The sequence below is a fragment of the Nelumbo lutea genome, chromosome 8, assembly GCF_056320005.1.
Source record: "Nelumbo lutea isolate HS-2025 chromosome 8, American lotus-T2T, whole genome shotgun sequence".
Lineage (NCBI taxonomy): Eukaryota > Viridiplantae > Streptophyta > Magnoliopsida > Proteales > Nelumbonaceae > Nelumbo > Nelumbo lutea.
In genome coordinates, this window is record NC_142691.1 from 12,904,758 (window position 1) to 12,917,561 (window position 12,804).

Below are 12,804 nucleotides of genomic sequence, written 5' to 3' on the forward strand. Positions count from 1 at the left end.
AGTTAAACATTGAAAATGGCCATCATGATGGCTACACAAATAGTAAGCTCTAATGGAAATATCGTGGTTTAGATTTGCCTGCATTTAGAACTTGTATTCAAAAGAAAACAAAAAGGAATGTTTACTACTGTTCCTTTTCCTTTTAATAAACATTTTATTTATGTACTTATTCTGTAACAGAATTTCTGTTTACACTCTTTTGTGTTATGTAGATATAGATGTTTTAGCTTAGATGGTAGTGTAGTTTTTCTTCTTTTACAGTTCAATCTGGGTCTGTTTCTAGGTATACATGGGAATGGGCTGAAACTGAATTGACCCAAGAATATCCCTAGCTCTAAAATCTTTTACATGCATGTGTGTGTGCATGCATGCATCTAAGTTCTGTGCTTCAGTCACTAGCTAGGATTAAGCATATTGGGTCTTTAGGCTATGTTTTGTTTGATAGAAAATAAGGGAGAAACAGAAAAATGAGGGTGTTTCAAACCAAACCATCCCTTAGGAGTTGCATTCCATCTAGAGGAGCACAGATCTGCTGCTCGCACCATGGTCACTTGTGATTGGTTATGTAGCAAATGATGCACAGCAGAGCGAGCAGGCGATCCTGGGTGTGCTTGACTCTGAAAGTTCAGGAAGGTTTTTATCACAAATAATAAATGTTCGGGGGCTAACTGGCTAAGTGTCATTACCCCCAAAGTTCGGGGTGGTAATATGTGATCTATCCTCTTATTATTTACTAGTAAATTTGCATGTGGCAATTTTAGATGATGAAAATAGTAATATACATTCAAATATTATGTCCCAAAGAGTGTAATATTATGTTTATAAAATAATTTTATATTAGAGATGTTCTAAATGTTTTCTACAAGTATTATGTACTTTTTTTTTGTATATTTTGTGTTTTTGTCTTTCTTTAATTTTTATTATTTAATTATGATATAATGGCTTGACCCATTTGACCCAGATGGTTGAATTGCTTACCTATTACCTAGCTAGATAGGACAATTTCATTTTTTGGTTCAATGTTGAAAAAAAAGAGATTTAGGGTTTGTTTGATTTGCGGAGAGGACCGAAAGTAATTTTATTAGTCTATTTATTATTTTCTCATTACTTTAGTAATATTTTATGAATATATAATTATTATTTTATTAGTATTTAATAATTAATACCTTAGTATTTATTATTAATTTATTACGTTTTATTAGTACTTTTTATTAGTTTATTAATTATCATTTTGATTATTGTTTTAGAATTAATTTATTATTATTGACTAATTAATATGTTAGTATTTTATTATTACTTTAATTATATTATATATATATATATATATATATATATTATTTGTACTTAATTATTCTTATTATTTAATAAATAATATTTTAGCTTTTTATTGTTACTTTGTTTTTATTATTTCATTAGTATTTATAATTAATATATGAATATTTTATTAAAATATAATTATATTATTATTACTTGAATAATCTTTTTATTATTATTTTTTATTAATATTTTATTACATTATTATATTATATTATTATTTTTCTTATTGGTTTATTAATATTTTATTATAGTATGATTATTTTATAAATATTTTATTATTATTATATTATTATTATTAATTTCATAATACTTTATTGTTTAATTATGTATTTATTTTTATCATTATTACTTTAATTATATTATATTAATATTTTATTATTTTATTATTAATATATTATTACTATTAACTTATTATTATTTTATTATTTTATTAACATTAGGGTTTGGGGGGCCTTTTGTTATGAGTTCTTTTTTTCTTTATAGATTCTCGTATGGGAATCCCATTCCTGGTGGGAAGCCTTGAATGGCTATTCCCCCAAGAATGGGAATTAGCACCTTAAATATATGACTTAATGAGAGGGATTTGAATGAGTTGAAAAATAATAGTTAAAATTACATGTTTTTGCCTCACAATTAAAAATGGACTAAATTCAAATTACTTTTTTTTTTTCTATATTTACATGTGTATAAAAGTCATTCTTATTTATGGAACTTGTTTTTATTTTATAAGATGAATATACAATTATTAGAGATGCTCTCAAATGTGTTTTGTTTTTTTGTAAAATTTATATATTTTCATTTTTAATTTTTTATTATTTAATTATGACATCAAATATTGGCACATTTGACCTAAGAGTTGAATTGTTGACCCAGACCAAATGGGAAATATTAATTATGATATCATGGATTCACCCAATTAATCGGGATGATTGAATTGGCTTACCCACCACTTGCATGAAAGAATAATTTTGTTTTTTTTTTGTTAATTTTATGAAAGGATAAATTGTTGAAACCTCCCCTACAATTTATGACTATTATTGAAATCTCCCCTAAAGTTTGGTAATTGCAATCACTTCCCTTGAACTTTCTGATATAGTTGCAAGTAGATCCCCTCTTTTAAAATCCTCTAGTAAGAAGCACACAAATGTCCAAAATACCCATGCAATTACTATTGAGATTGGTTTTTGCATGAAAAACAATACAAACTTTATAAACAACAACAAAAAAAAGTTTAAATTGCAACTTTGAGGGATTCATATGAAGGAAAAATTTATAAAATAAATCAACTTCGGAAAAGAGATTGGAAGGGTTTGGGGTACTGATTGATATGAAGGGAAAATTTGGAAAATAAACATATTAGTCAAATTAACTACATGGTTATTTTGGACATTTTCATGCCTCTTGTTTGTGGATTATAAGAGAAGGTGTCTACTTGCGATTGTTTTACAATGTTCAGAGGAGGTGGTTGCAATTACCTAACCTTAGGGGAGGTTTGTAGCAATGGTAACAAATTCCAAGGGAGATTTTAGAATTTTACCCCTTAAAAACATGGGTTTCATATTACTAAAAAATATTTGATAAACATAGGTTTCAAATTATTTTCAAAATATTTATTTTTATACTATTAAAATTAATGTTGTGTCTTTAATCCGTAGAATTTAATGATGAAAAAAAAATCTTAAATATAGGGTTTAATGAGAGAATATATCCAATTAGTTTTAAATTTTACATTTAATTTCTATCATTAATAAAAATGTTCCTTATTTATCATACTTATTATTGTTTAATATGCCGAATATATGATGCTAAAATGTTCTCAATTATTTTTTATTTTTATAATTTTGCATTTTATCTATTTTTTGAAATTTTTATTTAATTGTGGCAACATTGATTAACCCATTTAACACAAAATTGTTTAATTTCTTACCACCACCTATATGAAAACACTATTTTTTCTTAGTAGATTTTAAAAGTATAATTTTTTTTGTTATTGGAATTATTAATTTATTATGTATGGATTTAATTAATATAACTTAATGATGAGAAGAAACAAAAATGTTTTAAATATATGATTTAATGAAGATGAATGTAAGTTAATTCCCTAAATGTTGAATTTAATGAAAGGTAATTGAATGCATTGAATATCTTAAAATTACATCTTTTCAACTCATTTAATATCGTAACTGATTACCCTATTTGCCCTCATTTTTTATCAATAAATTTAAATATGGAGGAGTAACTTTTGTCCTTAAAAAATTTCAGAAATATTCTTGAGGCTATTTATGCTTTTAAAGTAGTATAGATTTGAAAAAATCTAGGGTAAAATACAAAAATCTCCCTTGAAGTTTTTGACAATCATAAAAGTATCTCCTATAATTTCATTTTAACAAATGTCTCTCCTTAACTTTTGAGAAACTTGACAAAAACCTCCCTTTTGTCACCTTTTTAGATAGAAAAGTTTAGAATGATGCACCGATTTTTTTAAATACCTATTTTACCCTTTTATAAATGATCTTGCATGCAAAATTATCAAAATAACCCTGTTTTAACTCAACACAAACCCCTGGAGTCTACTCTTTTCATCTTTCTCTTTTTCCTCTCCTCTCTTCTCTCTCCCCGCTTAAAGGTGTAAAGTGGGCCGTGTTGGGCCGACATGGCACAACTCGTGGGCGGCCCACACAAAATGCAGGCTGTGCCGTACTGGCCCGTGGGCTGTCATGGGCCATGCCAACCCGTAGACCTAAAACCCCAGGCCCAACACGGTCTGCATGATCGTACCAAACCTGGCACGGCCCCAAGACCGTCATGCCAGGCTGGTCCAAATTAGTGCAGCGGCCCGGCAAGGCCCGATTTACACCTCCATCCCCGCTGCCCCAACAAACCACCATTACAGCACTTGGGATTTCAAGCGCACAACGCGTCGCTGGAATGTTGACCGCATGACACTATGGTAGAAGCTCGCAGTTGAAATCGTAACTACAGAATTCAGTTTAACTAAGTTGCCATTTGTAAGATTGTGTCAGTTGGATTGTCAAAGCTTTCCCATACAATATCGGTTAGCACGAAGTTTCCGGTATCAAGCACGGTAGCAGAACTGTAGAAGTAACATTAGCACCATTACTGGGTTTCAGATTCCAAATCTCTCGGGCCTGGCCATCCCTGAAACGATTCCTGTATTAGTTAACTCAGTCTAGATCCTCCTCGCACCGGATAACTTTAATTTATTTGCTGTCCAAACAATGGTTTTTTTTCCGATACTTCATCAAACCAGATTGCCAGCAAGAAGCTATCTCCTGTGAGGGATTGGAACCCAAATGTGAAATCACCAGAAGGTGAAGCCCAAAAAGGATTTTTGTCAAGGGTGGACAGACTACAGAGAAGTTCCCAAGGTTATGTTACCATTGGTTTGTGCAGAAGTTGAAACAAGTACAAGTAGAAAAAGAAACAGAGAAGAGGAATCATGGAAGCCATATATCGTAGTGATTGTTATACGAGGTTGCGATGATATATGTTGAGTCGTTTAATATTGCTCTTAGATTATTAGATACTCTGTAGAGACGCCAGATCTTCACATTTCAAGTTGACTTGTGATCAAGTCTTACGGTGAAAACCAGAGGTCTCCATCACGTATCAATTTCAAAGTTTCTTTCACCTCCAAGCAAGCAGAAGAGAAGTGGGGAAAGAAAATTGACACACTGCCCATCGGAAATCTCCTAAGAACATCTGGTTAAAAAGACCGTTCTCTTTCCAAATCCATTAGATATTTCTATCTTCTCAGACATCTAAACAATGCAAATTCTGCAAAACAAGGTCCCCTATGATAGCTAGAACCCGACAAACTCCACAAAAATTATCAATCAAATCTCCTGTCAAGGTAAAGAATATGTCCATTTCTCTACCGGCCGCGGTGTTGTGGGGTTGAGATATGTTGGTTTGTCAAGGTAAAGAATATGTCCATTTCTCTTTTGGGAACCTCTCTTGTCATTTCTCTTGCCATTTTTGGTGGGTGGATTGGAGTTGTGCTTAACTATTTCTGTTGGTGATTTTAAATTCACCTTTGTTTGATTGCAGAAATTCATTATCTTTCTCCTTTATCCTTTTATATATTTTGTTCTACTTGCGAAATTGTATTTAGGTTTTGATTGGCCTTGCTCTACTTGGCAATTCTCTATACTTGTATCAATTTCTTGAATGAATGCTTTAAGCCTTAAAAAAACTGAAGAATTTAATTAATTTTGTAATTTTGTATATAAAATAATTTATAGAAAAATTGGTGCACCAGTTTAACTTTTTTTGTCTTAAAAGGTGATTGAAGGCAGGCTTTTGTCGAGTTTCTCAAAAGTTTAGGGGAGATATTTGTTAAAATGAAATTATAGGAGAAGTTTTTATGATTGTCAGAAACTTCAACAGAGATTTTTTTTCTCTTTTTATTTTACCCTAAGACATGATAAAAAAAGGGATTTTACCAATCAAAGCCCAGGACGATTTTTTATGATATTGGTTGGTTGATTATAAGTTTTTGGGAAATTGTCTAAAGCTCACCATGAGTTTTCAACATTTCTCTTAAACTGACCACAACTTTTCAAAATGTCTAAAATTCACCATGTCAGTAGGTTTTTATTTTCCAAAACTTGTCTTCCAATAGTGCAACGTTAATGCTTCCTAACAGAGGTGTCTATGTCAATATAAATAACAATTTTCATGATCAAATTACCCTTGAATGGTGAGTTAGAGGAAAAATGGTCTTTTTCAGTTTTCAATTTTCTTGTTGTTTTTTGTAATTTTTTTAGTGTTTTGTTATAATTTCCAATGTTTTTTTATAATTTTAGTTTTTTTACACTTTTCTATTTTCTACAATCTATAATTTTTTCTGTATTTTGGTTATTTATTTCCAATGTTTTTTATAATTTTGTTTTTCAATTTCTATAGTTTTTATAATTTGAAAACAATTTTTTATTTTGTCTGCAATTTTTATAATTTTATGTATTTTTGTAATTTCTATATTTTATGTATTTTATATTTGAAAATACTTTTTTGAAACTTTTTCCTTTTTTCATGTCTAAATATTAAAATGGTAATATATTAACACCTGTTAATTTATTTTGTATATATTTTATAATTTTTCTGTGAAAGTTAAAATGGTAATATATTAACACCCATTATTCTATTAAAGGTCAAGTTAGTGATATGGTGAGTTTTAGACATTTTGAAAAGTTGTGATGAATTTAAGAAAAATGTGGAAAGCTTATGGTGAATTGTAGACAATTTCCCTAAGTTTTTTCCACTAGGAGAGGAGGAGAGCGCGGCTACCTCGAATGAAAAATGTACACGTCATTTTAGAAAAGTTATTCAAAATTTAACGTCAATGATACATTTAAGAGGTAGAATTCTAAAAGCACTAAAATTAAGGATAAATCTCTTAAACTACCCCAACTGCTCATAAAATTGACAAACTGTACCCTTACTGATTAGGTATTGTCTTGGATTGCCCTTAATTTTTTTAACAACTGTCTAACACCTTCCTTGCCATTAATTTTCCATCACACTCGGTTTACATGTATAATGTGAGTGTTAATTATTTTAAAATTTTTAAAATACCCTTATTTACAGGTGGCAATCCGGGTGAAGGAACGCCACGATCACCTAAATGTCTCTAATTCTCCTCGTTCACCGCCGCTGTCAGAAGTTGCAGTGGTGGCGATGATTTTGATATCGTTGTTATAAGCGACGGCAACCACTACAACTTCTGAACGGCAAAAGTTTAGTGATCACACAACACTGATCAATAACCACCCATTCACCGGAGTAGATCCGAAAGCCGATCTGGACATAGGATCGAATACAGAGGTACCTTCGTCATCTCCCGCGTATATTCAAGAGTAAAAGGCCTGGCCATTAAGTCTGGACAGAGGATCGAATACGGAGAACGGTTTGGTTCACAGAAGTAAAATATCTGAATCTCCAAGCTGGTTTCGAGGTTTGGTTCATGGATTCAATCTCCAAGTCTCACTTCACGACGGGGATACCACGTCTTACCCTTCCGTCAAGTCTCACTTCACGACGGGGATACCACTGTCCTTGTTTACTTTTTCCTCATAACTTCATGGATTAGGGAATTGGAATTGACGAGGATATACATTTGTTCAACGTTGTAGGTGCAGCTTACTTTTGAAGAGCCTGGAACCGGTGTTACCATTGTTAAGCTAACCCAGATGGACGTACCAGAGGAGGATAGGTTGGGTACCCGGGTTTCTGTGGTTCTTTCTGATCTGTTATTTATATTCTTCTGGTTTTGGGACATTTTTAATTGTTTTTCTTTTCTGATTATTACTGTTTGCAAGTTGCGGTGCAGATATGGCAATGCTACAGTTGTTGAAAACACTGAGAGAGGCTGGCGGGAGCTCATCTTCTACAAGATACGAGCAAATTTTGGTTTGAGACTTCAAACCTTTATCACATAAATAGGTTGTTTCAGTAGAAAATTTCACAACCATTTATCTTGTTTCAAGCCTTTCCATGATTTTAACATAAAGGCTATATGGGTAGTGGAGTCATTGATTTGGTGGTTCATGTTCGTTGAAAGCTTCAATGCCCCTTTAATTTGAACAAAAAAAGAAGAAGAATAGTAGAGAGAGAGATGGGAGAGCAGAACAGGGCCGACTGAAAATTTTGAAGACATGTAATCTCTTTCCTTGCCACCACTTGGTTCACCGTCATATCTCTCTGCCAAGACATGTACTTTATGAACTGGTTGGCAGTAGAGCTCTCTCTCTCTCTCTCTCTCTCTCTCTCCCAAACATACCTACATTTGAATGTGGTTCAATCTCACCAGGAACAACGAAGCCATCATCTCCACCCTGAGATCAAGCCTCGAATAGATTCTGTTGCAAAACAAAGCAGAGCAACATGATCCAGAGACGCAAGGAGTGCCATTTCGGTTTCAAGTTCCTCTCTACTGAGACAGGAACTGGAGATGAAGTCCATAGCAGAGTAGCGTTCTTGCTCTGGTTCCTGCTCTCGCTCCTTGCTAGCTATGACCGACCTTCAAACACGATGGACAAGAGTCATTGAATCGGTCCGTATAAACCAAAATCAAAGGAGAAAAAAAAGACAGGCATGTAAGTCCAAAGATTCCAGTTTTCCAGAGGAATTGGAAATTCTAGACTGGCATTTAGATCTGCTGCGGCGGTGTAGTCCAATCAACAGCAGACGGAGGTGTAGTCTAAGTTAAGGAGAGCAATGCTGAAAACCGGCATCCTCTCCCATGAAGAATAATGAACAGATTTATACGGTCAGTTGGGTTTTATTTTGTAATTTTGATAAATAGTAAAGAATAAAATCGATATTTCATTTCTTTCTGTTAGTGTTTACGGGGTGTTAATTGTTAGAAAAAGGGAACCGCAAGACAATATGTAAGGATATAGTTTGTCAATTTAAGAGATTCACCCTAAAATTAATTTACTCAAAAGTCATCGTCTTGCTATCCCTTCCTCTCACAAAACTAATTTACTCAGAAAATTGATTCCGGCGACTAATGGAACGGACAATACGGTGATCACTATATGCTCAATGACTGAAAAACGCTGTCCACCTTCTTCCTCTAGCCGCAGTTAACGGAGCACCACAGCACCGAATCAAAGTAGCAGTGGTAACTCTGCCCCATCTACCTTTCCTCTCTCTCTCTCTCTCTCCTCATCTTCTTCTTCTTCCCTTGGTTGCTGCAACACACAACCTGCAACTGAAATCCCCAAGTCATTGGTTTATCTTCCTCCGGTCGAAAACAGAGGCAATGAAGAGAACCGAACCAGTCATCCATCCTTCTCTCTCTTCCCCCTTCATATTCTTCTTCTCTAGTTCTCTTTTCTCCCCTCCCCTGTTCCGCTATAACCCGAATAAACTCAAGCTTTCTATATACAAACGAGAAGGTGAAGAGAGTTCGGCCTGAATTGGGAAACGCTACCATTGATCACTGGCATGTTGCAAAGTTCTTCCAATAGAATATAGAGTGGGTTTGCTGAGAGAGAGAGGAAAGGGGGTTCAGTAGAAGGGTATTCATTTGAGACGTGGTGAGAGGGAAGGAACGTATCGTATGGGCGGGATGTTCACGATTCACGAATTGTCTGCGGTGGAATTCAAAAGGCGCTAAATTATTTTTTATTTTCTCATAAATCCGTCCGTTAAGTCAAGAGTAATGGAATCTGTTACTCACAAATGGGATTATAATTAATAAGTACGGATCTGTGAAGAGCAGATCCGGTCTCACGTCACAGTTAGTTTTCAAAAAAGCTAAAAGAGAAAACGTGTCGAATTGTTATCGAAGGTCGCCGGGTCATACGACATCCTGGATTCCGGGGTTGCTGCAGATGCGCGTTCCCACCACTATCATGGTTTTCTGAAATAAAAAATTGTTCAATTTGTGCAGTGTTTTCAAGATGGTGAGGCCATTGGTCTGATCACAATCCCAATTTCCATTAGCCTATCCACTGTATAATAAAAACTATCGATTCAGTCAACAACCCTTTAACCCATATGGTTGAACCGTTGCCCCATTTGACCATTTAATGAGTTACACGTTTTTTTTTTTTTTGGTATACTAGTGGAATGGCCCAAGCGATGCATGGGGTATTTGATATTGGTGGTGATGTTTGACTATATTATATATCGGGTAAGGGTTTGTAATTTATGTTATTTTTTTCAATTTTTATGATTTTATATTTTTTTGTAAATTTTTTATGTATTTTTTGTTTTCTATAATTTATATTATTTTTTTTTATTTTATGTATTTTTTCATAAGTATTTTGCAATAACACATACACACACGCACACACACACACACACACACACACACACACATATATATATATATATATATATAATGGAAAAAATATAAAGTTGAGGGTAAAGTTGGAAAGTAAATTAGAGTGTTTTGACTAAACCAATTGCACCGTTCTCATTTTTCAATATGATATATAAATTTCTATGAATTTTTACATTTTTTGTAAATTTTCATTGTATTTCTCTGTTTTTTGTAATTTATATTTTTTTTCATTTTATGTTTTTCATAATTATTTTGTAGTGAATATATATATATATAATGGAAAAAAATAGAAAGTTGAGGGTAAAGTTGAAAATTAAAATCAGGGTGTTTTGACCAAACCAATTACAACATTCTTATTTTTTGTATATAATATTATATTGTTTTCTTCATTTTATGTTTTCATAATTATTTTATAGTGATAATATATATAATGGAAAAAGTAGAAAGTTGAGGGTAAAGTTGGAAAGTAAAATTAGGGTGTTTTGACCAAACCAATTGCAACATTCTCATTTTTTTAGTGTATATATATATATATATATATATATATATATATATAGCGAGAGAGAGAGAGAGAGAGAGAGAGAGAGAGAGAGAGAGAGAGAATTTTTTATGATTTTCTATTTTTTTGTAAATGCTTTTGTGTATTTCTTCTTTTTTTTTTTTGTAATTTATATTGTTTTCTTTATTTTGAGGAGAAAGGTGCATAGGATAAAGAGACACCATTTCTAGTTCCTCCTTCCTATTGTGAAGTAGGGGGAATGGATAAGATATACACTATACAGAGAGGGATTTGAAGGAGAGAACTGGGATTTTAGAATTTATTTCTTCGCTTCATGTGTGCATGATAATATTTGGCCTTTTGCTTCATGTCGTTCTACTCGTCAATGATGGGACCATTATTTGCATATCTAACGGCTAGCGTTTGGATATAGATTGATCTTGATTTGTTTATATTCAGATTTGAATTGAACATTTGTTCAATTTTTGTAGAAGAGTCTAGATCTCCTACCAACAAAACGCATTCCAAACCCCTACGACCCTACCAAGTATCCAAACCCCTACGATATTATGTTGGTAGGGTGTTAGATTATTGGACTGGCTTGACAATCGTCGAGAAAAAACACCTTAAAACAAATCAATATAATGAGCCTGGAAGCATTTTCCGATCCAATACAACTTATTATGTTAACAGAGACAATCGAAATAGAAGGGAAATGGGAAAAATATACATGAAAAAATAGGGAGAAAACCAAAAAAGGCTTCATTTAATCATTTAATTGATTGTTCAATGATGAAAATAGAGAGGTCGAAAAAAATCCATTCCTCCCTTCAATTTGAATTCATGGGTTTTGGGCAAACCATTCGATACTTGACACATGCTGGCTCTAATCAATGAAGAGGTTCATCAGGTAGACCTGATGGGAGTAGGCTTGTCAATGATACTCAAAAATTCGAGGCCCAATTCGACATCCAATCTGATTATCTTGGATTCAAATTACATATTTATGTAATCGGATCAAATTTGAATGTTACATTCTACATCCGATTAATAGTCAGATCAGATTTGGATTTGACCCAATATGATTTGATTAAAATTTGAATATGATTATATTATAATATTTATTAATTTTAATATATAAATTCTATATAATTATATTAAAATTAAAAAATATATATTTTAAATATTATATTATATATGAATTTATATATAATAAATTTAGTATGTTATATTTATATTAATTTATTATATATAAAAGTTGAAAAGTAAATAAATTTTTAATTTTACTAGTACTTTAGAGAATTTAAAGTTGAGTTGGATTAAATCCGAATCCTATATGAGTTTGTTAGGATTCAAATTCGAATCCGAGTCTTTAAGTCCAATCGAATTTCAAATCAAATTTGAATGTAGGTTCTTAATATTCAGATCGGATGCGGATTTTGCTACATCCAATTAGAATTCGATCCGATTGCAGCCCTATTGGGGAGAAGATCAGATAAGGCCTAAGAGGAGAGAGGAGTAGGTTCCATAGCGGTTTTATTATTATTTTATTTGTTACAAGCGCGAACCATTTATTAGATAAAATTAGAAAAATAAAAAAAACTATTATTATTTTATTTGCTTTATCGAATTACAAGTGTTAAACGTTAATTAAATAAAATTTGAAAACTAGAAAAGGGTAAAAATGGAAAGTGAAAATCAAGATTTTTCATGAAACATTGTCACCATCCTTATTTTTATAAACAGTACAGAAAACATTCTCATTTTTTAGTATGGTATAGAATTTTTTATGATTTTATATATTTTTGTAATTTTTTTGCATATTTCTTTGTTTTTTTCTGTAATTTATATTGTTTTCTTCATTTTGAGGAGAAAGGTGCGTAGGATAAGAGAAATGTCATTTATGCTTCCTCCTTCCTATTGTAAAGTAGGGGGAGTGGATAAGATATACAATATGCAGAGAAGGGTTTAAAGGAGAGAATTGGGGTTTTAGGATTTATGTCTTTGCTTCATGTGCGAATGATGACATTTGGCCTTTTGCCTCCTATCGTTCTGCCTGTCAATGGTGGGGCCGTTATTTGCATATCTAATGGCTAGCATTAGGATATAGGTTAATCCTGATTCATTTATATTCAAATTCGAATTGGACATCCATTTGATTTATATAGAA

General features: G+C 32.3%; 1 long non-coding RNA gene across 2 annotated transcripts; it reads left to right on the plus strand.

Annotated features, from left to right (window-relative positions):
• Positions 1 to 6,908: 6,908 nt before the first annotated feature.
• LOC148842789 (uncharacterized) lies at positions 6,909 to 8,671 on the plus strand. Of its 2 annotated transcripts, none has more exons than XR_016103311.1 (4): positions 6,909 to 7,294; positions 7,473 to 7,552; positions 7,670 to 8,067; positions 8,150 to 8,671. It is a non-coding gene; the product is annotated as an uncharacterized LOC148842789 (long non-coding RNA). The 2 variants fall into 2 exon arrangements; XR_016103312.1 differs by having other exon boundaries at positions 6,937 to 7,294; positions 7,670 to 7,749.
• The last annotated feature ends 4,133 nt before the right edge of the window (positions 8,672 to 12,804 follow it).